At 38.5% G+C, this 21,577-nt stretch overlaps 1 protein-coding gene across 1 annotated transcript in view; it reads right to left on the bottom strand.

The window, feature by feature from the left end:
* Positions 1-21,577, bottom strand: part of MEGF9 (multiple EGF like domains 9) — a 77,289-nt gene that overhangs the window by 18,202 nt on the left and 37,510 nt on the right. The gene's annotated exons all lie outside the window — the stretch shown is intronic.

The raw sequence follows: 21,577 nt of genomic DNA on the forward strand, positions 1-21,577 counted from the left end.
CATAGATGATCTTAATGCAGAAATAGTGTCAGCTAGATTCTAGTTACTATACATACTGAGTGACTTTTATTTTGAATTATAAGTTGAGCAGCTTCATGGCTATATTAATTCAATTGCATGGTAATAACACTAATCATTTCTGACAATTTAATCCTCTGCATTCGGGTAGTTTAGAATAAATGATAAAGGAACCATGGAGAGTTCAAGTGCCTGGCCCTTCAACATCTTTGGTTACTGAAAGCACTGGGGTACAGGACTGGCTCTGTGGCTACATCTCATTCCCAAGCCATCCACAGTTGCCCCAGCATCCAAACTGCCCAGTCTGGAGAAGAAAAACCACCCAGGTCTCACTCAGTCTAGCTTTTGGCTGAAAAATATAAAAATAAGGACTTTAATGAATGCGCTAGAAACTCAATATGATTTTCTACTTTAGGCCAATGCTGTATTAACACAATTCTGGCAATTAACCGGAATTCACAACTAAGTGAATATGACTGTAATGAGGACCTCTATTCGTTTCTGAATTAAACTCAAATAAACATGCTTGATTGTCAACTCCAAAAAAATGACTAAAAATCTAAAGTAAGAAAAATATTTTATTTAGTGTCCCATTTCTTCTTATTAACCTGTTTTCTTTTCTTAGATGCCCACTACATCAATGATATCATCTCTCTCCAATCAGTGAAACTTAAACTTTTGTTTTAATTTTCAACTCTTCTCTCTCAACTCCATGTTCTTCCAATACTCATTCAAATTCAACATCCCACCAGTTTTGGCCAGATTTTCTTCCAATTATCTCTTGTTATTTATTGTATAGTCATCTCTCTTAGAATATCTTTCCTCTTCTTCAACTCTTAAAAATTCTCCTACTTTCAGGTTCATCTTTTCCCGTGACTTTTCCCTGACTGGTCAACAGAGATCTTTTGGCCTCCTGACAGAACATTCTCTATACTGTATATTTTATTCCTAATTATGGATTTTTCTACATTCTTTCATATATGTAACTCTCGTTAGATTGTTAAAGGCCTAAAGCTAAGGCCGTATCATGCAGCTTTTTTTTAAGTTATCTTCAAGATGTCGAGTCGAACCCAACTGAGCAACTAACACTGTCAAGACAAGCGTAAGCAGAGGAATAGTGTGCTATAGCTGTCTTCATTTCACACATCTTACTCGGTAAGTTTGCAATGTTCAGGAACCCAATCCTAGCCATCTTGCTATCTTCAGAGTCTAGTATAGTACTTTGCTCGTTGTAGACAATTAATATATGCTTGATAAATAAATGCTCAATAAACAAACTGAGTTTTAGAGTGAAGCACTGGGAGGGAAAAAGAAAGATGAAAGGCTGGCACTAATTACTAGGACTCTCAAAACAGCTAAAGTACTTTTCCCTTTTTTCCAACAGTGTGACTCTTCTTTACATGCTCATTCTGGACATCACATTTTTAGAATTCATATCAGTAGAGTTCTGGCATCAGTCATAGTGGATGGGAGTCAATATAATGTAGCACTGCATCTCAATATAATTATTTTAGAGACTCAGCTCCTAATAATGAGCCCCTATGGGGAGGTTCATTCTACTTCAGGAGCCCAAGCTAAAATTGCTAACACTTACACAGCTCTTACACATGTCAGTTAAAGTAATCCCCTACTGCTTCCCATACTCCTGCTTCTGTGATAAAAATAGAAGTTCTAAATTTGAACATTATTGGAACTTTGGGTCGAAATTTGCAGAATAGGACTAAACTTTCAGCTATGTGGATTCTACTTGTAGTATACAAACCTGAGATTTTTTTTTTTAATTGAGACATGCCTCTCTGTTTATCAGCATGCCCTGGGCTAAATAACAAGGCTTTTGCTTTCTGTCCTAAAAAAACTATTTTGAGCAGTTATAGTTGAAATTCACTTCTCTCTCCCACTTAACCCATGGTTCTTTGCAATATCCCAGGGTACGCCAAAAAGGAGTAGAAAAATAGTTCTGCACGGTACATTTTTAGGGCTCTACTCAAAGCCAGTCAAGAAAGGAGAGAAAGCCATGCTTCTGTGAATAATAAATACTTAGCATATCTTAAAGCCTTACAGCCTGAGAGGCTACCAATCAAACTCTGTGCTTCTATCTTAAAGCTGCCTATGTATTGGGTTATGCAATTTCTTGACTAACAATTTTACAGAAAATGTAAAATGGAAACATCTGAAAGAAGTGGTGATGATGATAAAGACAGTAATTAATAATTTATTTAGGGCCTATGTCAATAAATACATATTCTTTCTAATCATCAAAGTAACTCTACAAGGTAGTGGTCATAACTCTCATTTTACTACTGAGGGAATTCAAAGGGTTAAAGTTACTGTCCACACCTAATAAAGGCAGGTTTATTTATACAAACTGAGACTTTCCCACTATGCTACCTACCCTCTCCTCAGTTTAACTCTAAATTTGTACAATAAATTTGCCTGCCAAATATTCTGATACCCACTTGGGTTTCAAGCTTCATTCTGCAGATTCCAAGCATCACAATTCACCATTTATTTAGGTTCTGACCCCAGTGAGCTGTTTCTGCCTTGCCCAGAATAAACCCAGTCTCTCTTCTCATTGCCAGTAAGTTTCAGATCTCCCTTAACAAATCTGAGAGTTTTTTCTGCCTAGCAAAGTACCAAGGTTCTCAGACACACAGCCCAGATTTTGATGTATTTGTTGTTATTCAGTCGCTCAGTCGCATCCAACTCTTTGTGACCCCATGAACTATGGCACATCATTCCCCGTTCTTCACTATCTCCCGGAATTTGCTCAAACCCATGTCCATTGAGTCAGTGATGCCATCAACCATCTCATCCTGTCACCCCCTTCTCCTCTTGCCCTCAATCTATCCCAGCATCAGGGTCTTTTTTAAGGAGTCAGCTCTTTCCATCAGGTGGCCAAAGTATTGGAACTTCAGCTTCAGCATCAGTCCTTCCATTGAATATTCATGGTTGATTTCCTTTAGGATGGACTGGCTGGATCTCCCTGCTGTCCAAGGGACTCTCAAGAGCCTTCTCCAGCACCACAGTTCGAAAGCATCAATTCTTTGGTGCTCAGCTTTCTTTACGGTCCAACTCTGACATCCATACATGACTAACAGAAAAACCATGGCTTTGACTACACAGACCTCTGTCAGCAAAGTAATGTCTCTGCTTTGCAACACACTATCTTGGTTTGTCATAGCTTTTCTTCCAAGGAGCAAGTATCTTTTAATTTCATGGCTGCAACCAGCGTCCACAGTGATTTTAGTTAATCTTAATTAAAGTCTGTATCAATCATACTAGAGAAGATGATTATTCTTTTTAAAACTGCCACAGAAATTTACATTTCCAAGAATGTCTCTCAAGTAACTCTGCAAAAAAGAAAACAACTGGGGAAAAAACCCTACCTACATACATATATACAGTCTTACACAAGAATACCCTGAGGTACTTAAAGATCTAGCAAAGTAAACCTGTATTCATCAAATATGAAGTTCAGGATTATCTTATGACTCAACAAGAAGGAACCAGTCAACTGCTAAGTCTCACTATACTGTCAGAAAATTATAAAGGATATAATGTACCTTTTGGAGACTGGCTAATAATACTTCATTAGCCAGTTTCCAAGCCTTTAAAAATGTTAATCAAAATATGTTTACTCCCCATTTCTCTATAGATATTAGATTATTTGGTAAAGAGAAGGATAAACAGCTACTTAATGACAGTGTCTGCCCAATATACTGTCTCTAAGAAAAAGGTATTACCTTGGAATACCCAATCACCTAATAATACCTCATAAGCATAATATAGCCAATGTTCCCAAAGTAGTTGCTATTCCTATAAGTGAACTTTCCCTTCATAATTCTGCTCTAGGCACTCAGAAGACTGATTTAAGCAGGCATCTTTCTCCCTTGAGAATATGCTCCTCAGTTCTTGACCTTTTTTTTAAAAAAGTGACTTTATGAATCTTGATAAGGCAATTGACTAGTCTAGATATCATGCCTCACTTTTCTTGTGTAGATTTTAAAACAAGAGAGGAGGTGCTTTTTTCTCTCTCTTTTTAAAAAATGAAGTAGGGAAATTTGGTTGTAAGCCTGCAACTAGTAGTGCCTTTCCATCATGTTACTCATGGCCCATGGCCAACTTCTGCATGTATAAGAATTGAATCACTCAGCAAATATAAAGCTTCCCTGTATGACTTCTTTTATAGAATAAAGTCTTTACAACACCCCCTTTCATGGTCTCCCTCTGTTAGAGACTGTTGAATGCTTTTTGAAGCAAAGGTCAATGATATAAATGCAATGAAATTTTGAAAAAAGCAAAAGCAAAAAAAAAAAAAAAGCCTGTTAATAGATCACTTATGCTTATCCACAGATTTAAAATGAAGGAAACAGACTCACATCTTCATATCTGGAGAATAAGGGCACAGAACTGGATTTTGAAAAGTTAGAAATCTACACTACTGACATCAACTAACCAAGAATTTAAGATGGAATTTCCTCATCTGGCATCACTTTTATAGACATGAGTTATTTGCTAGTAAAGAACTAATTGGGGTTTCTCAAGTGGTGCTAGTGGTAAAGAACCCGCGGACCAAAGTAGGAGACGTAAGAGACATGGGTTTGAATCTTGGGTCAGGAAGATCCCCTGGAGGAGGAAATGGCAACCCAATCCAGTATTCCTGTCTGGAGAATTCCATGGACAGAGGCGCCTGGCAGGCTACCGTCCCCAGGGATACACAGAGTCAGACACGACTAAAGCAAGTTAGCACCACAGCACGAAGAACTGATGAAGAATGGACAGCTGTACCAGAAAGGTGGACATGGGATCATCTACAAAGGAGGCAGAAATGCTGCGGAACTAAGCTATACTAAGCTATTATTAAGCATATACTGTGCATTCTTAAATTATCCTGGTCAGGATGATCAGATTTTCTTATGGTGTCAGTGCTTAGCATAGATTTTCTCACATTCACAGGTGTGAACAACTATTATAAAAACACTGAAAAAAATCTCTCTCAAAATGTAAACAAAGAATGCATTTTCTGACATGAAGTGATTCATTTTTCAAAAGAAAATTCAAAGATGTATCATCTCAAGGTATAGTACATATTTATGTCACACAAGTACCAGCCAAAATATCATTTTAAGGGTTCTGTTTTGTTTAAGAGGAGTGGGTGGAGAATCTTCAGAATTTCCATTATTTTACTAGGGTAGGAAGGGTGGAACACAGGAAGGGAGGTATCAGAGTCTATGGAAAATTCATAGCCTGAGGAGACACAGAGAGCTTGGTTCAAATTCCAGCTCTGCCAGTAACTAGCCACGACTGAGTGCTTATTTCTGTCTTGGATTCAGTATTCTCTTTTGTAAAATGAAGGTAATTAGACCAACCTCTGTAGAGTCATTGTGAGAGTTAAAGATCACAGGTGCAGGGTACTTAGCCCAGTGTTTGGCACATAATCAATACTTAAAAAATTGAAAGAATGACGAAGATGAAGATAATGGATCCTAAATCTTTAACTTTTTTCTGTGAATTGTAAAGAGAATCAGTGAGAATCTCAAGTAGGCAAAGACAGACAAGTTTATTTACTTTTAAAATTCTGTTAACAAACCTAGAAAAATGGCAAGACTTTATGGGGTAACTACTAGTTTGGAGCCAAAATGTGGCTCGGAAAAGAGAGAACATTATGAACACATGGTAGAAACGGGTTTTGGAAAGAAAATTTAAAAATTGAGAATCAGCAAAATCCTATATTAAGTGGGACCAAAGCCAGAGAGACCTGATATGCTTTGTTACCAGCCAGCTAAATTGATCTAATTTTTTCTAAATTGCCAAATGTCTTGATGTTTTTTATATTATCAAAAACATTATCTGTTTTCTTCCTAAGATTTATAAGGTATAACTTACATGATGGCATACCTTTAGATACCACGTTATCAATAAACAGTTATAGAGTCACTATAAAGATATAGTTCTAATTAGGGGAAATTAATTTATTCAGAAGCCTTGTTTTTTCTCCTTCCTCCTTTTTCAAACAGCTTACATGTTGGCACTCTGACACGGAAAGAACAAGAAACAGAGACAGATAAATAATTAAATGTATTAATTTTCTTCTTCTGCCTCTTTCAGTAGCTAAAAGCCACTTAGTTTAGAAAGAGACTTAAATTGTTAGCCAAAATAGAATCTGAAATTAAGAGGAAATTTCTTACTGTAAGCTCTCCCAATATATTCAAAGTAGTATTAAAGGGCAGCTCGTAAAAGTTTTTCTAACCAGAAGAAGCTTCCACATGGGAAAATAAAACAAAAAGTTATTAACAATCCTTAGTTTCATGTTCGAGTCATGGTTTGTAAAGGTAATCAAAAACAGTTTCTCCTTTTTATGAAAGAAATTCAATAATTTGGAAAAAGAGCATTTGCATTTAGTGTTCCTCTGTCTTTCTACAATCATGGAAAAGACTATTATGCAATGACCAAAGCTTCTTTTCTGGAAGAAAGAAAAAAGATAGCTTTATTGTGGAAAACATTGGGCTATTATGCTAAACATTCCTTGTTTTTTTGAGGGCAAATAGTCTAAAATATGTTTAGAGGAAATTCATATTCAGGCAGAAATTCTTAATACTCAAAAAGGGCATTGCCTAAGTGTAAAAATATTTCTGATAGCTGATCTTACCAAAATCAAATTTAAAAGTTTATTTGAAAAGTCAGAAGTAAAACTTAATGGCAAAAAAAATAAAAGTATCATATTTCCAGAGCCACAACTTGGGAAAGCAAACTTAATCTAAGAAAGTTATTTCTTATTTCCTTCATTTTTTTAAAATGGAAGAAATACAGCCATAGGAATTCTCAAACCCACACAATCACTCCATTATTTGATAGAGATTTCTGCATTTCAAAAGCCATTTTGAAAAGGGAAAAAGCATGAAGTCCCAGTGTCATGTTCTTGAAAAGCTTATGCTTCTCACATATGTTAACATTTGTAGTCTTCTGTAACCATTGTAAAAGGTTTGCTTAGTAAAATGACAATTATTAATACTTAGTTTGTGTACAGCTGTGTTCTAAAAATTAACTTGTAGTTCTTAGAATTTAGAACTCATTTTCTCACAGAAATGACAGCAGAAGTGGTGGTTTAGTTTCCAGATGAGCAAACATAAACCTGTTTAACTTAAAATGTTGATATTAACAGTACTGAGGACCAAGTCCTTTATACATAACTAAGCCTTTGAGTTCTGAACCCTCTAAGGAGTGGAGTGGTCAGGGGACAATATGAATCTTCATTCCTACTGTAGGGCTATTAATAAAGTGCATAGAGCAACATTTATCTATGCATCACTTAATTTTGTTCTCACAATATGACGCTCATTAGCCTGTTTTGTCAGTTTCTTGCTGTTTGATTATTGGGCAAGTTAAATTTCCACATCTGATAAATAAGAATAATAATCCTTGTTTCAAAAATTGTCTCAGTTTACATATTTAAGTGTCTTCCAAATTGTAGTAGCTCCTTATATAGTAAAATAATAATATTCTCAACACTCCCAATTGTTAGAAAATAGTAATGTGAATGACTCAATTTTCAAGGTCACACAGCCAGAAGGTAATCAGAATTAGAGCCCAAGTCTTCTGCCTACAAATACAATATTTTTCTCTTTTTCTCCTATATTCTAGGTTACTTCTATGTACATATGAAAGCAATTCAGAAAGATTTAATGTGCTCATCTTCATAGACTTGCAAAACTCCTAGAAGAAGCTTTCTATGTTGATCTTCTGTTGGCTCAATTATCAGTCATTTAAATATCTCCTAAATTGAATGAGACTTTAAAATAATTGCCCAAGATATGAGACATTGCTTCCAATCTGTCTCAGTATGATTCCAAGATTTGCGAGCTCTAGTTTCCTACTTGTATCTAGCCCTATTTGAAAATGCCCTTATTTCAGCCAGTTTCCTTGCAAAGCTTTCTTTTTACCCCCCTAGCAAGTTTACTGATATAGCTTTGGGAAGCTCTTCAATTTTTATTTTAAAATTATTAAATTTTTTATTCATTCAAAAGTAGACAAATTTAAAGATAATACAACTTAAAGAACAATACATTCAAAACTTTGATATCCACTAGGGAGACATCTGAAGCCCCTGATGTAGCCCTCCTCAACTGCATGTCCTTCTCTTGCGCCAGAAGCAATGAAGTTTTAATCATTCTTTAGCTTTTTAAGAGTTTTAACATCTCTGTGAGTGTGTGCGTGCTAAGTCACTTCAACTGTGTCTGTCTCTTTGTGACCCTTTGGACTGAAGCCCACCAGGCTCCTTTGTCCATGGGATTCTCCAGGCAAGAATACTGGAGTGGGCTGCCATGTCCTCCTCCATGGGATCTTCCTGACCCAGGGACTGAACCCACATCTCTTATGTCTCCTGTATTGGCAGGCAGGTTCTTCACCACTAGGGCCATCTGGGAAACCCTGCCATCTCTGTATGTATTAATAAATCATTTATCACATAGTTTTGCCTGCTCTTAAACTTTGTTAATGAAAATAATTAAGTACTCTTCAATTCACTTTTTTCTTGATCCATAGAATATTATGTTTTGAAATTTATCACAGTAAATTGGTATAGCTATAGTCATTCATTTTTCTCTGCTGTACTGTATTTCATCACATAAATATAATCCTATTTATTTATTTATACTTCTAAACACATGGGCTGTTTTCATGTTATTATGGATACCAAAGGCTTCTGTGCAACTTCTTATATGCCCCTTCTGGTACACATGAGCATGCATTTCTCTAGGGTACTTAACAAGAAATGGTACTGCAAGGTCATTGAGTTTGTGCATGATCATCTTTACTAGGCAATACCTGATTTCCAAAAGTAAGTACTAGCTCTCAACAAAAATGCTATTTTGCTTAACCTCAATATTCTGACTCTGCTAAAAGGGCCTCTTTAATGGACACAGTTCTCATATAAACAAAGAACAGAGGCTAGAATGCCTTCTGGTTTTCTCCCACATATAAGTTGGTATTAGGTTTTAGGGGGCAATATTGTCCACTAGATCAATAGTGCTCAAATCGAAGCATGCATCTGGAAGACTGCTCGGCCCTATCCCAGAATTTTGGATTCAATGGGTCTAGGGTTGGCCCCAGGAATTTTCATTTCTAATTCCTAGGTTATGCAGATACTGGTCTGGAAACCTGACTTAGAGGACCCCTGTTCTAGATTAATAAGATTATTCTTATTTTACTACCTATTAATACTTTTAATACTCCTAGCCCTGACTGGTAAAGCTACTTAATGTCCACTTCGAGGCTTAGTGCTGAACCCTTTATTTGGTATCATTTCCGACATAAGCAATCAATCTCCGTGATTTGTCTGTCATTAAGTTCCATTTGCTCACTGGTTCACTGAACCTCAGTCCCCTATGTTCTCAATGACTGAATTACAGATGAATTACTGAATCACAGATGAATTACAACTAATTTCTCAAAGCCTGGCTCCTGGTCCTAGTTGCTCTGTCTGCCTACTTTTCATCTCAACAGCTAGGTCCATGACACTTGTTTTCAGATCTCCAACATGTCAAATGCCTGCCAGCAAGTCAGGTAGACAAAGCTTTGATACTCATTAATGTGCTAATTTCTGCCTTTCAAATGAGTCTCTATAGATATGGATTCTCTACAGATACTCTCATTATTTCAAATTGTCTCCTTCTCTGCAATATCTGGGCTTCCCAGGCGGCTCAGTGGTAAAGAATCAGCCTGCCAATGCAGGAGACAAAGGAGATGTGAGTTTGATCCCTGGGTCAGAAAGATCCCCTGGAGTAGGAAATGGCAGCCTGCTTTAGTGTTCTTGCCTGGGAAATTCCATGGACAGAGGATCCTGGTGGGCTACAGTCCATGGGGTCTCAAAGAGTCAGACAGGGCGGCGTGACTGAGCACACACGCACACATGAAATATTTATCTTCAGAGTGCCCAGATGTGACTTCTATTAATAGACTTAGGTCTCTGTGGGCCGGCTCCTAGGTGGACGAGTCATGCTGACCCCCGCCCAGATCTGCACTCTTACTGAGACACCGCCATGTCTAATCCTGCTCACTCTACTTTAGGGTACATTTCTATACAGTGGGGAAAGCCTTGAAAACAGATAGACCTAGACTCAAATCTAAGCTCTGCCACTTACTAGTTATGCCCTATGGCTGAGAAACAGCCTCTAAGAGCTAGATAGCTAAACTGTTCTGAGAAATCAGAGACATTATATGTGTAAAACATCAAGCATAGAGGTTTAACAGTGTTCATTAGGTGTTCATTTCCTTCTGATCCTCCTACTGAATTATGTAATTTCCTTAGGTGAAGAGCTTAGTCAAGAAAGCTAAAACTATTTCCCTGCAAAAACCTTTCAAACATCTATAGTATCTGTTTTATTGGATATCCTATTTAACTGTAGAACTCTTAAAAAAAAAATCAACTCAAGACCAAGAAAAATAAAAATTAAAGAGATAGCGTTGTAGTGTAGTGTATGTGTTAGGAATGGGCAGAAGAGATGAAGGGATTCTGTTATGGATAACATAAGCCACATTTTCATCCCTGCTTTTGGCAGTGTGAGAAGAACGCCTATGTTCTTCCTGTAGACTGTTCAGAAAACGTCTTAAACTTGATGGTATCTCAGGTCTCTTTGAGAATCTACTGAACGTTGCAGATCTTCTCCACAGAAGAACGCCCATATCACCACTGTATTTTGTGTACTTCCCCTTCTTAGGTTAAGAACTCCTGACTAAACCCAGAACTGCACACCATGGAAGTTTAATGCAACAGAAAGAACGTGGGATACGGTGTCGGAAGACCCTGAAATGACTCCTTCTCACTCTGGCAATTAATAGATATCCAGCTTTGGGCTTCTCTTGGAACTTTCAAATACTACTTTTCATCTATAATTTGGGGGATAATAATTGTTACCTACCCCTCAGGGTTGTTGTTAGAATGAAATGAGAAAATGTACAAGAGAAAAGAATACTATTGTTTGCAAATGACTTTATTCCCCAGAAACCTACTAAGTTTAACAACACAGGAAGAAACTCGAAAATCTCAAATTATTGAAATTCATGGAATATATCATAACAGAGAATTAACTTAATAAATAAAAAATCATGATAATGACTTTAATAATAATGAAATTTTTATGGGAATAATTTTTTTATGGGAATAATTTTAAACTAGTCCCATACACTTTGAATGTCAAAATAATCATGGCTGAAGCACTCACACTCCTTTTTAAAGGAAATCTACAGAGACTTCAAGTCCACATCTCTGTCTGAGATTGAGGAATTTAGATATTTTGAGTGGAAATCAAATCCAAAGAGAAAAAAAGATGAGTAGTCCCATGTTTCTCTCTACCCTATAGGAAACATATTTCCTGCTATGGAAAAAAAAAAAAAAAAGATCTGAGATGGAAAAAGTCACCCTGATTTAATTTTCCTTCAAGGGACATAGGAAGACAAGCCTCCTCTTTGGGAAAAAGTGTCCTTCTATTTCAGCCCAAGTCTACTAGGAAGTTCTTCTTTTAAAAACTTTAGAGAAAAAAGATATTTAAAACATTAAAATAGGCTATGAATTTGATTGTATATTCTAACCAGAAGGTCATACATCTAAAATGGCAGATTTTCACAATAAGTTTATTTCCTTATCCTGATTCTTCTTTTGAACCTAAAGGTTAAGAATTGTCACCAGGACCAATTCCTCCCTCATAATAAGACAGTAATACTATCCATATTCCCTTGAGGGACTGTTCCAAATAACTATTCTATTAACTTTTTATTTTGAAATAATAGTAAAGAAAAGTTGTAAAGGTAGTACAGAGGGCTATCATGTAGTATTTACCCTCATGTGAATTTCTCATATAACCATGAGTATATGGTTATATGGTTTATGAATATGGTATATTCATAAAAACTGAAAAATAACATCATTGTATCACTACTAACTATAGATTTTGTCAGATTCTTCTAATTTTTATGCCAAGGTTCTTTTTCTGTTCCAGGGTCCAATCCAGGATATCACCTTACATTTGCACATCTCCCTGGCCTCTTCCAGTCTGATAGTTTCTTGGTCTTTCCTTGTCTTTTACTACCTTGAAGCTTTTGAAGAGTACTGGTCAGGTATTTTGTAAAATGTCCCTCAGTTTGGATTTGTCTGTTGTCTTGTCAGCATTAGACTGAGGTTATGAATTTGGGGTAAGGATATCACAGAGGCAACATGTCCTCCTCATTTTATCATATCAGAAAGGACAGGATACTCACATGACTTACTACTAATAATGTTATCTTTACCATTCAAATGATAACTTTTCATGCTAGGAGTCTGTGTCTACAGTAGCTAACCCCAGGACAGTTATCATGCTTATTTGGGAAAGAAGCAGAGGCTCAGCCATTCAGCTAGCCAGCCCCGGGCATACTGACGGCAGCACAGGCAGACAGGTGCTGGTTGGAGCCCTTTTCTGACACTCACTGGTCGCCTGTTAGGGGGCAAATCACTCAACTCTCAGTGTCTTCATCTGTAAAACGAGAATAACTCCACTTCAGTCAGTTGTTATTTATCCTTACAAGACAGTACATATAAAGCACTTAGCTTGGCACAGAGTAAACTGTCAATAAATGTTAATGCTGTACATTCTGGGGCTGACGGTGGTAGTAATAATGTGACTCGGTGGTAGAAGAATCTGCCTGCCAATGTAGGAGATGCAGGTTCGATCCCTGGGTTGGGAAGATCCCCTGGAGTAGGAAATGGCAACCCACTTCAATATTCTTAATTGGGAAATTCCATGGACAGAGGAACCTGGTGGGCTACATACAGTCCATGGGGTCGCAAAGAGTTAGACCCAACGGAGCAACAATAATGTCAGTAGTATTTTCCAAGTTGTGTTGTGTGCTAGTTTCATCTCAGAAGTCAAAGTACGGCCCAGAAAAATGCGACGTGTTTATAATATTTTTTAAACTTTTTAAGTGTAGTAAAATGTCCTATCACAGAGATGTTGAACTAGAGATTAAATACGTGGATTTTTTTCTTTTTTGCAAGAGAAGTTTGCAACTGCTTTGCCATTTGGGCAGAAGTTATTTGCTTGAAAATAACCTTTGACCAGATCCTACTGGTGGGAGCAGAATCATTTAAGTACGGTTCCCTTAGTAAGTTTAGAGTGAACAAGTCCCACTGTCTGAGAGAGGTGTTTAACAAGACCTTTTGTACTGGGGAAGGAGGGAGGTTTGGGATTTGTCAGGGAAAAGATGTTACAAAATGTCCTCAACCAGTACTCTTAGAACTGGCTTGTACACTGGATGGAACTGCACATATAGACTAAAGGTGTCAACTGTTAAATTTCTGTAACTTTATTTTTTATTTTTTTAAGACAAGTGGTGTTTTTTTTGTTTTGTTTTGTTTTTAAATTTTTATTTTATTAGTTGGTGGCTAATTACTTCACAACATTTCAGTGGGTTTTGTCATACATTGACACGAATCAGCCATAGAGTTACACGTATTCCCCATCCCGATCCCCCCTCCCACCTCCCTCTCCACCCGACTCCTCTGGGTCCTCCCAGTGCACCAGGCCCGAGCACTCGTCTCATGCATCTCACCTGGGCTAGTGATCTGTTTCACCATAGATAATATACATGCTGTTCTTTCGAAACATCCCACCCTCACCTTCTCCCACAGAGTTCAAAAGTCTGTTCTGTACTTCTGTGTCTCTTTTTCTATTTTGCATATAGGGTTATCGTTACCATCTTTCTAAATTCCATATATATGTGTCAGTATGCTGTAATGTTCTTTATCTTTCTGGCTTACTTCACTCTATATAATGGGCTCCAGTTTCATCCATCTCATTAGAACTGATTCAAATGAATTCTTTCTAACGGCTGAGTAATATTCCATGGTGTATATGTACCACAGCTTCCTTATCCATTCGTCTGCTGATGGGCATCTAGGTTGCTTCCATGTCCTGGCTATTATAAACAGTGCTGTGATGAACACTGGGGTGCACGTATCTCTTTCAGATCTGGTTTCCTCGGTGTGTATGCCCAGAAGTGGTATTGCTGGGTCATATGGCAGTTCTATTTCCAGTTTTTTAAGAAATCTCCACACTGTTTTCCATAGTGGCTGTACTAGTTTGCATTCCCACCAACAGTGTAAGAGGGTTCCCTTTTCTCCACACCCTCTCCAGCATTTATTGCTTATAGACTTTTGGATAGCAGCCATCCTGACTGGCGTGTAATGGTACCTCATTGTGGTTTTGATTTGCATTTCTCTGATAATGAGTGATGTTGAGCATCTTTTCATGTGTTTGTTAGCCATCTGTATGTCTTCTTTGGAGAAATGTCTGTTTAGTTCTTTGGCCCATTTTGACTAAAGGTGTCAACTGTTAAATTTCTGTAACTTTAGAGCCCCAGTTTAGAGCATCGTTGAAGGAACTTGGAACCAAGGGAGTGGGTTCATCTTCCCTCAGAGAACTGTTGCTGCCAATTCTCCTGGACCAGGAAAATCAAGCCCCAGTAGTGACCAAGCATCACTGATCACGTCAGGTTGTGCAGGGCTAGGCCTCAACCCCAAAATTCAATATATGAGTGAGAAACAATGTCAGTGAACTGATCAGAATCACATCCCCCTGATACTCAGCATTAGAGGAAGACTAACTCCTCGAGTTACTGGAAAGTTAGTCATTAACTGCTGGGGAACAGACTGACTCAAAAAGAGGGTTTGTGCTACTGAGGCATATGAGTGTCAGAGTAATTAACTGGAAAAATAAAAGAGGTATGTCTACATGTGAACCCTGTTTGTGGAAAGCTTGTCAGTTACATAAGCGCCCAACTTCCCCGTATCTATTATATTTGCTACTGCCACAGGGCTCTCTATAAAGATGAATAGTTTTTAAAAATCTTCAAAGGTAAAGGGCCCTTGGATTTATTTTTAGCAACACAGAAAGAACATGGGTATGGGGACACTGCTTGGCACTCAGCAGCGAGGCTTGGGGGAATAAAACCCCTGGGATACAGCGGGTGGCGGCAGCTACGGGAGCCGAGGAAAGCAGATTCACCTCCTGCAGCTGGCAGCAAAGGAAGACCGGCAAGCTCACGGCGAGCGTATGGGCCAAAGAAGGAACCCTGCGACTGAGCAATTCCCTAAATTCAACCTAGAAACACAAACTGCCTTTCGATTTGCGTACATGCACTAGAGCAAAAAACCATAAACTTTCTAGACAGCTCTGCACAGAAACATTGCTCTCCTTGGGCAGATCACCCTTCTCACTACTCTCCTTCCTCTCGGTAGTCGCCCCAATCTCCCTAGCTTTCACTCTGCCTTGGCTCTCCGCCTGCTTATATCCACCCATTCTACACTGCTGGCAGGCAGGGCTGATCTTTCATTTGCTTAAAAAGTGCTTTGTGAATGAATTCCAAATCGTGCGTCTGGCCCTTAACCCATCTGTCCCATGTGGGACCTGACCCCAGCAGGGCTTACCAGATGCATCTCTTCTGCCCCCACTCCCCCTCACCTTACATCCTGTGTAAGGACATCTCTGAGATGTTAATCTTGCTGCTTCCTGCTCTGTAGCATTCTTTTGCACCTTTTCCACTTCCATGTGTCTAAATCCTTTCCTTCCTTCAAAACTGAGGTCAAAAACTATCTCCTCAATGAAATCATCTCTGATTTTTCCAGCTATAAGTGACATCTCCCAGTTTCTTAATCTCCTTAACATTGTATCTTTCTATTTTATGATGTGGGCCAGTTTTTACTTTGTACTATAATTATATATTTGTGGTTGTTGTTTAGTTGATAAGTCATGACCGACTCTTTGAGACCCCATGGACTGTAACCTACCAGGTTCCTCTGTCCATGGGATTCTCCAGGCAAGAGTATTGGAATGGGTTGCCATTTCCTTCTGCAGGGGATCTTCCCAACCCAGGGATTGAACCTGCGCCTCTTGAGTCTCCTGCCTCGGCAGGCAGAGTCTTACCACTGAGCCACCAGGGAAGCCTGTGTTTCTTTATAACCTTACCAGGCCAGAAGCTCCTTTTGTTTTCCCATTGTCTTATTTACTTCCCATGAGGTCTATTAAAGTACCCTGTACATAATTTGTTAAACAAATACACACTTTGGTACCAAATACAAATAAATTTGTTAAACAAATAAATACTTTGGTACCAAATGGTTCATACATTTATATGAACTTGATTATTTGCATTAATTTTATTAGCATATATATATAACTATAGATTTGGGGGAGTTTCTCAGAAGAAGCAAAATAATAGTCTTTGAGTATTATAAATAATAAAACTTATATTTTTTTCTTTAAAAAATTTCCAACTGACCTAAAAGTGACTTAATAAAATGAAACAAGTAGTAGCGTCTGCAATACGGTTTAGGGAAAACTACACGTTTGATCAACCGCAACTGCATCAATTCACTGTGACATGTTATGTTAATGTTCACAGGGTCACCTATAGCTGGGAGGAAAAAGGTTTTTCTTTTTTTACTTTTTTCCCCCCATTTGTTTGACTACAGATGATATCTAGTTAATAATTAGAAGACCAGGAGGGCAGACCGTGCTCTGTATTGAAAGGAGGATTTAAGACAAAAACGCCCTGAATGACACAGAGCTTTGCAAACTGTAACAGACATGCATTATTTACACTAAAACCCCAATGCACTCAGTGCCTTTTTTGAATAAGCCCCTGTCTGGCCATTTATTAACATTCAAATTTTAGTCTAATCTGTTTTCCCATGAACTGTACATGACTTATTTTCTAAGACATAAACCATTTGGCACTGTAGAAACATTTACTGAAGCAAGTGAAGCATGGCAGGATGAAGGCTGACAGTTACCTGCTTCCGACCAGGACGGCTCCCTTTTAAAACCCCACCTCCAAGGAAGAACACACTGAGCTATACCAAAAAAAGGGACTGTAAACTAAAGCTTGGCATAATTTCAAGAAAAAATAATTGGGGTAAAGAATAAAGTTATTTTTAAATAAAATTAAAGCTACGAAGCTTTGTTTTCCTCACAATATGCTAGTTTATAAGGTTTCTTGAGCTTGGCACACAATATGTGCGCAACTGTCTACCAGACATCTCGATCTGAACGTCCCGTAGAAGATGAACACGCTAAAGCCTAAGACCAGAAAGAAACGTTGGGGTCGTCTCTCTTTCTTGCTCTGTAAATACAACCCGCCACCCAGTTCTGTAGCTTTTTCTCTCTTACACTGCCTCCTTCCTCTCCAGCACCACTGCCAAGGCCAGTGGCTTAGGGCAGCCTTTTACTTTTCTTGCCTGAACAGTTACACAATAGCCTTCTCCCAGATCTCTCTGCCTGAGCTCACTCTATCCAGCAGACTTCTGAAAGAGTAAATATTCTAAAGAGCAAATGCAATGTTACTACACACTCAGTCTTCTTCAGTGGACACACTAATTTACACAGCGTACCAGGCCCTTCGTGGTCTGGCCCTGTTTCTCCTTTAACTGTTCATTCATCACGTATTTACTGCGTCTACTTTGTACCAGGCCCTACTCTAGGTATTAGACATAGAAATAGTAAACAAATAGACGAAAGTCTCATCTTTTCAAACTTTCCTCTCTGCCTCAAGTATTTCCTGCCTTCAAGAAATAGTGAACCTCTTGCAGCCTACTAAAGATGGCTTGTTCTTTCACATAAACTTCTACTCATCATTCAAATTTCAATTTAAATGTAATCTCCTCTCTCAAGACCTCCTGAATCTCCTGTGTACTTTATAAATGCTATTTTGTTTATGTTTCTGTCTTTCCATTTCAAGCTCCATGAGCATAGGAATAATATCTTTTGATATATAGTTGGCAAATGCAATGTCTGTTGAACAAAATGTGTGGATAAAATGACAAAGGTTTCCTCGATTTTAAATTATTTCTGGTGATCAAATAACTTTTCTAGGTCCCAGAATTATAGGAAAAGTAATAATAAGAGTTTACACATTCAACTGTTACTCCTGATTTTTACACAACAGGTGATCTTCAGAGCCCCATATGAATATGAGTCTTGGAGATTTTGTCATCTTTCTATTTGACATTTATATTTCATGAGTAAAATTTTATCTTCTGCCCTGTGGCATATTCCCATAATTAAAAATGCAAAGTAGTAAATATTTCAACATACACCATACAGCAGCAACCACAGGTTTTATGGGAAAAGATATTACACCACAACAGAACTTCATTATCTCACAGAGACAGTTTTAAAATGATGCACCTTGTACACTAACCTACTATGGATACATTAAAAAAATCTCAAATCAGTATATGACCACCTACATGTAAGTCACCCTGACAACGTTCTAAGGCTAATTATCAGTCAGGCTCTCACTAGGCACACTCCTTTATTGAGATAATAAATGGAGAAATCAGATAGCATTTTAAGTTCAACATATCTAAATGTAAGTCAGGAAAATATTAGAAATGCATTCCAAAAGCAGAAGTGAAAAGATATTGTTGACCAACTCTTTCCCAACTAAACAGGTTGGAACAGCAGTGGTGATGTGAGGGGTGGCCATCTGTCAGTACATAAAGGACCTTGTGTTTGCACACAAAGACACTGCTCAACCCACATCTGGCTCCTGCAGCCAAACTCTACCCTCACTGGGGCAACTCCCACTGAAATATATGGGCATAAAGAACAGGCGAATGAATTTTTTAAAAGCCAGCTGTTGATTCATGAACACTAGATACATGAGGGAATCAGGATAGAATTGAGTGTGCTTTTCTACTTTCATTTCTTTTTAAAAAGAGAACAAGGAGGCCATGACAGAATTTGCATTGGTATTTGCATTGGTATTGCAAACTTTTCCTGGTGGCTCAGACAGTAAAGCATCTGCCTATAATGCGGGAGCCCCAGTTCGATCCCTAGGTTGAGAAGATCCCCTGGAGAGGAGGAAATGGCAACGCACTCCAATACTCTTCCCTGAAAAATCCCATGGATGGAGGATCCTGGTAGGCTACAGTCCACGGGGTCACAAAGAGTAGGACACGACTGAGCGACTTCACTTCACTTCTAGGAGATCAGATTTCTCATCCTGTATAACCTTAGGAAATTCTCCTGAATTCACATATTTCTTTTCTCCTGATAAGTTATTCTCCTATCTCTCGCTTTCCCAAACCATAACGTGTAAGGCACAACTCAGTTCCTAGCTCATCTGCGAATCCTTTCTCCTTATTGTTTCTGCTTGTTTCCTACTCTAACCTGTTCTATTTAGAAATTTAGCATATATTTATAAACTTCCCCTAATGTTCTCAACGTCTCCTAAGCTAAAACTGGGATTACTCTTTCCCGACAGAGTTATTTATATAGCATGAATTATATAATCAGAAGAAATTTCTATAGGGACTTCCCTGGTCATCCAAGGGTTAAGAATTCGCTCTGCAATGTGGGGGATGTGGGTTTGATCTGTGATTGGGGAACTAAGATCCCACACACCGCAGAGCAACTAAGCCTGAGCCACAACTGAGCCCACACGCTCCAGAGCCCACATGCGAAACCTAGGGGGTCTGTGTGCCACAACAAAAGGCCCCACACGATGCAACAAGGGCCCGCACACTGCAGCTGAGACCCAACACAGCCAAGTGAACAAATATGTTTTAAAAAGACATTCCTATAAGCATCAAGTAGTGGGCACCACTGCATCAAAGTTTCTCATAATACTCACTCACTTTGCTCAATATTTGAGATTTTGAAAAGGGCAGTACCAACATAGTAGTTATGAATATACACTCTAGATTCAGATTGCACACATTTCATTTCCAACTCTTATTTACTGGCTACTATGGAAAAGACCCTGATGCTTGGAAAGATTGAAGGCAAGAGGAAACGGGGATGACAGAGTATGAGATGGTTAGACAGCATCACCGGCTCAATGGACATGAGTTTGAGCAAACTCCGGGAGTTGGTGATGGACAGGGAAACCTGGCGTGCTGCAGTCCATGGGGTCGCAAAGAGTCTGACATGACTAAGCGACTGAACTGAACTGATGTCATAAGTTAGGCAAAGTACCTAAATTGCAGCTCTTTTCCTGTACAAATGAGAATAATAATAATAGTGCCTAACTGATATGGTTGCTGTGAGGATTACATGAATTACTACATGCAAAGGCCCCATGATCATGCCTAGTGTGTCTGCAATTAATTTTCACTATTATTATTCTAAACTGAAATTTTTAAAACGCATAACAGGTTTCTTCATGAAAATGGAAGAAAATAAGCTAAACTTCTTTTTCTTTCACAGTGAACAATTTCTTCTTTAGGCTACCAACAGAAACAGATACTTCAATCCCTCAGTTCAGCTCAGTTCAGTTTAGTCGCTCAGTCGTATCCAACTCTTTGCGACCCCATGAATCGCAGCATGCCAGGCCTCCCTGTCCATCACAAACTCCCAGAGGTTACTCAAACTCATGCCCATCGAGTCGGTGACGCCATCCAGCCATCTCATCCTCTGTCGTCCCCTTCTCCTCTTGCACTCAATCCCTCCCAGCATCAGGGTCTTTTCCAGTGAGTCAACTCTTCGCATGAGGTGGCCAAAGTAATGGAGTTTCAGCTTCAGCATCAGTGTTTCCAATAAATACCCAGGACTGATCTCCTTTAGGATGGACTGGTTGGATCTCCTTGAAGTCCAAGGGACTCTCAAGAGTCTTCTCCAACACCACAGTTCACAAGCATCAATTTTTCGGTGCTCAGCTTTCTTCACAGTCCAACTCTCACATCCATACATGACCACTGGAAAAACCATAGCCTTAACCAGACAGACCTTTGTTGGCAAAGTAATGTCTCTGCTTTTTAATATGCTATCTAGGTTGGTCATAACCTTCCTTGCAAGGAGTAAGCGTCTTTTAATTTCATGACTTCAATCCCTACTCATATGCAAACTTGGTGATTTAATTCTCCTCTTTTGTGAGTCAATAATTCTATTCCTCACTTAAAAAAAAAAAAAACATATTCAACTACTGGAGTGTTACTGAGCTGAATCTACATGCCAGTTACAATGTAAATGGGTATACACACACAACTTAATTCTCACAAAAATTCTTCGTGCTATATGTATGAATCCTATTTTACAGATGAAAACACTGAGGTGAGGTGAAATATAAGATTATACAGTTATTAAGTGGCTAAATCAAGAATGGGATCAAAGTCTACTAATTTCAGACTCCATCTCCTTTCTGCCAAATATTATACTACTTGCCTACAATTCCTTTTCCCCTTAAGTCACCCACATATACCTAGCAGCAGAGTAGAACATAGAGATGCTCCCTCAGAGATCACCCGCGTGGTCTTGCTGAAGCACACAGTCCTGCAACTTCCCACTTCTGTTCCTCTAGTCTCACGCCCATGTAACTTCCTTTCTGGTGGTAAGACATGAGACGCTTCGAGCTGAATTTAGAGTTCCCATGCCTTCCTTCTAATGATTTACAGATTTTTAAATGACTTTTGTGATGCAGTGCTTGCTCTGACAAATTACCTGACATTCTGAAATAATACTGTTTTAAAATTTTAAATTAAGTGTTATTCTGTACTAACTCATAGAAAAGAATTATGGATTTATCTAAA

This window comes from Muntiacus reevesi, chromosome 10, assembly GCF_963930625.1.
Source record: "Muntiacus reevesi chromosome 10, mMunRee1.1, whole genome shotgun sequence".
Classification (NCBI taxonomy): Eukaryota; Metazoa; Chordata; class Mammalia; order Artiodactyla; family Cervidae; genus Muntiacus; species Muntiacus reevesi.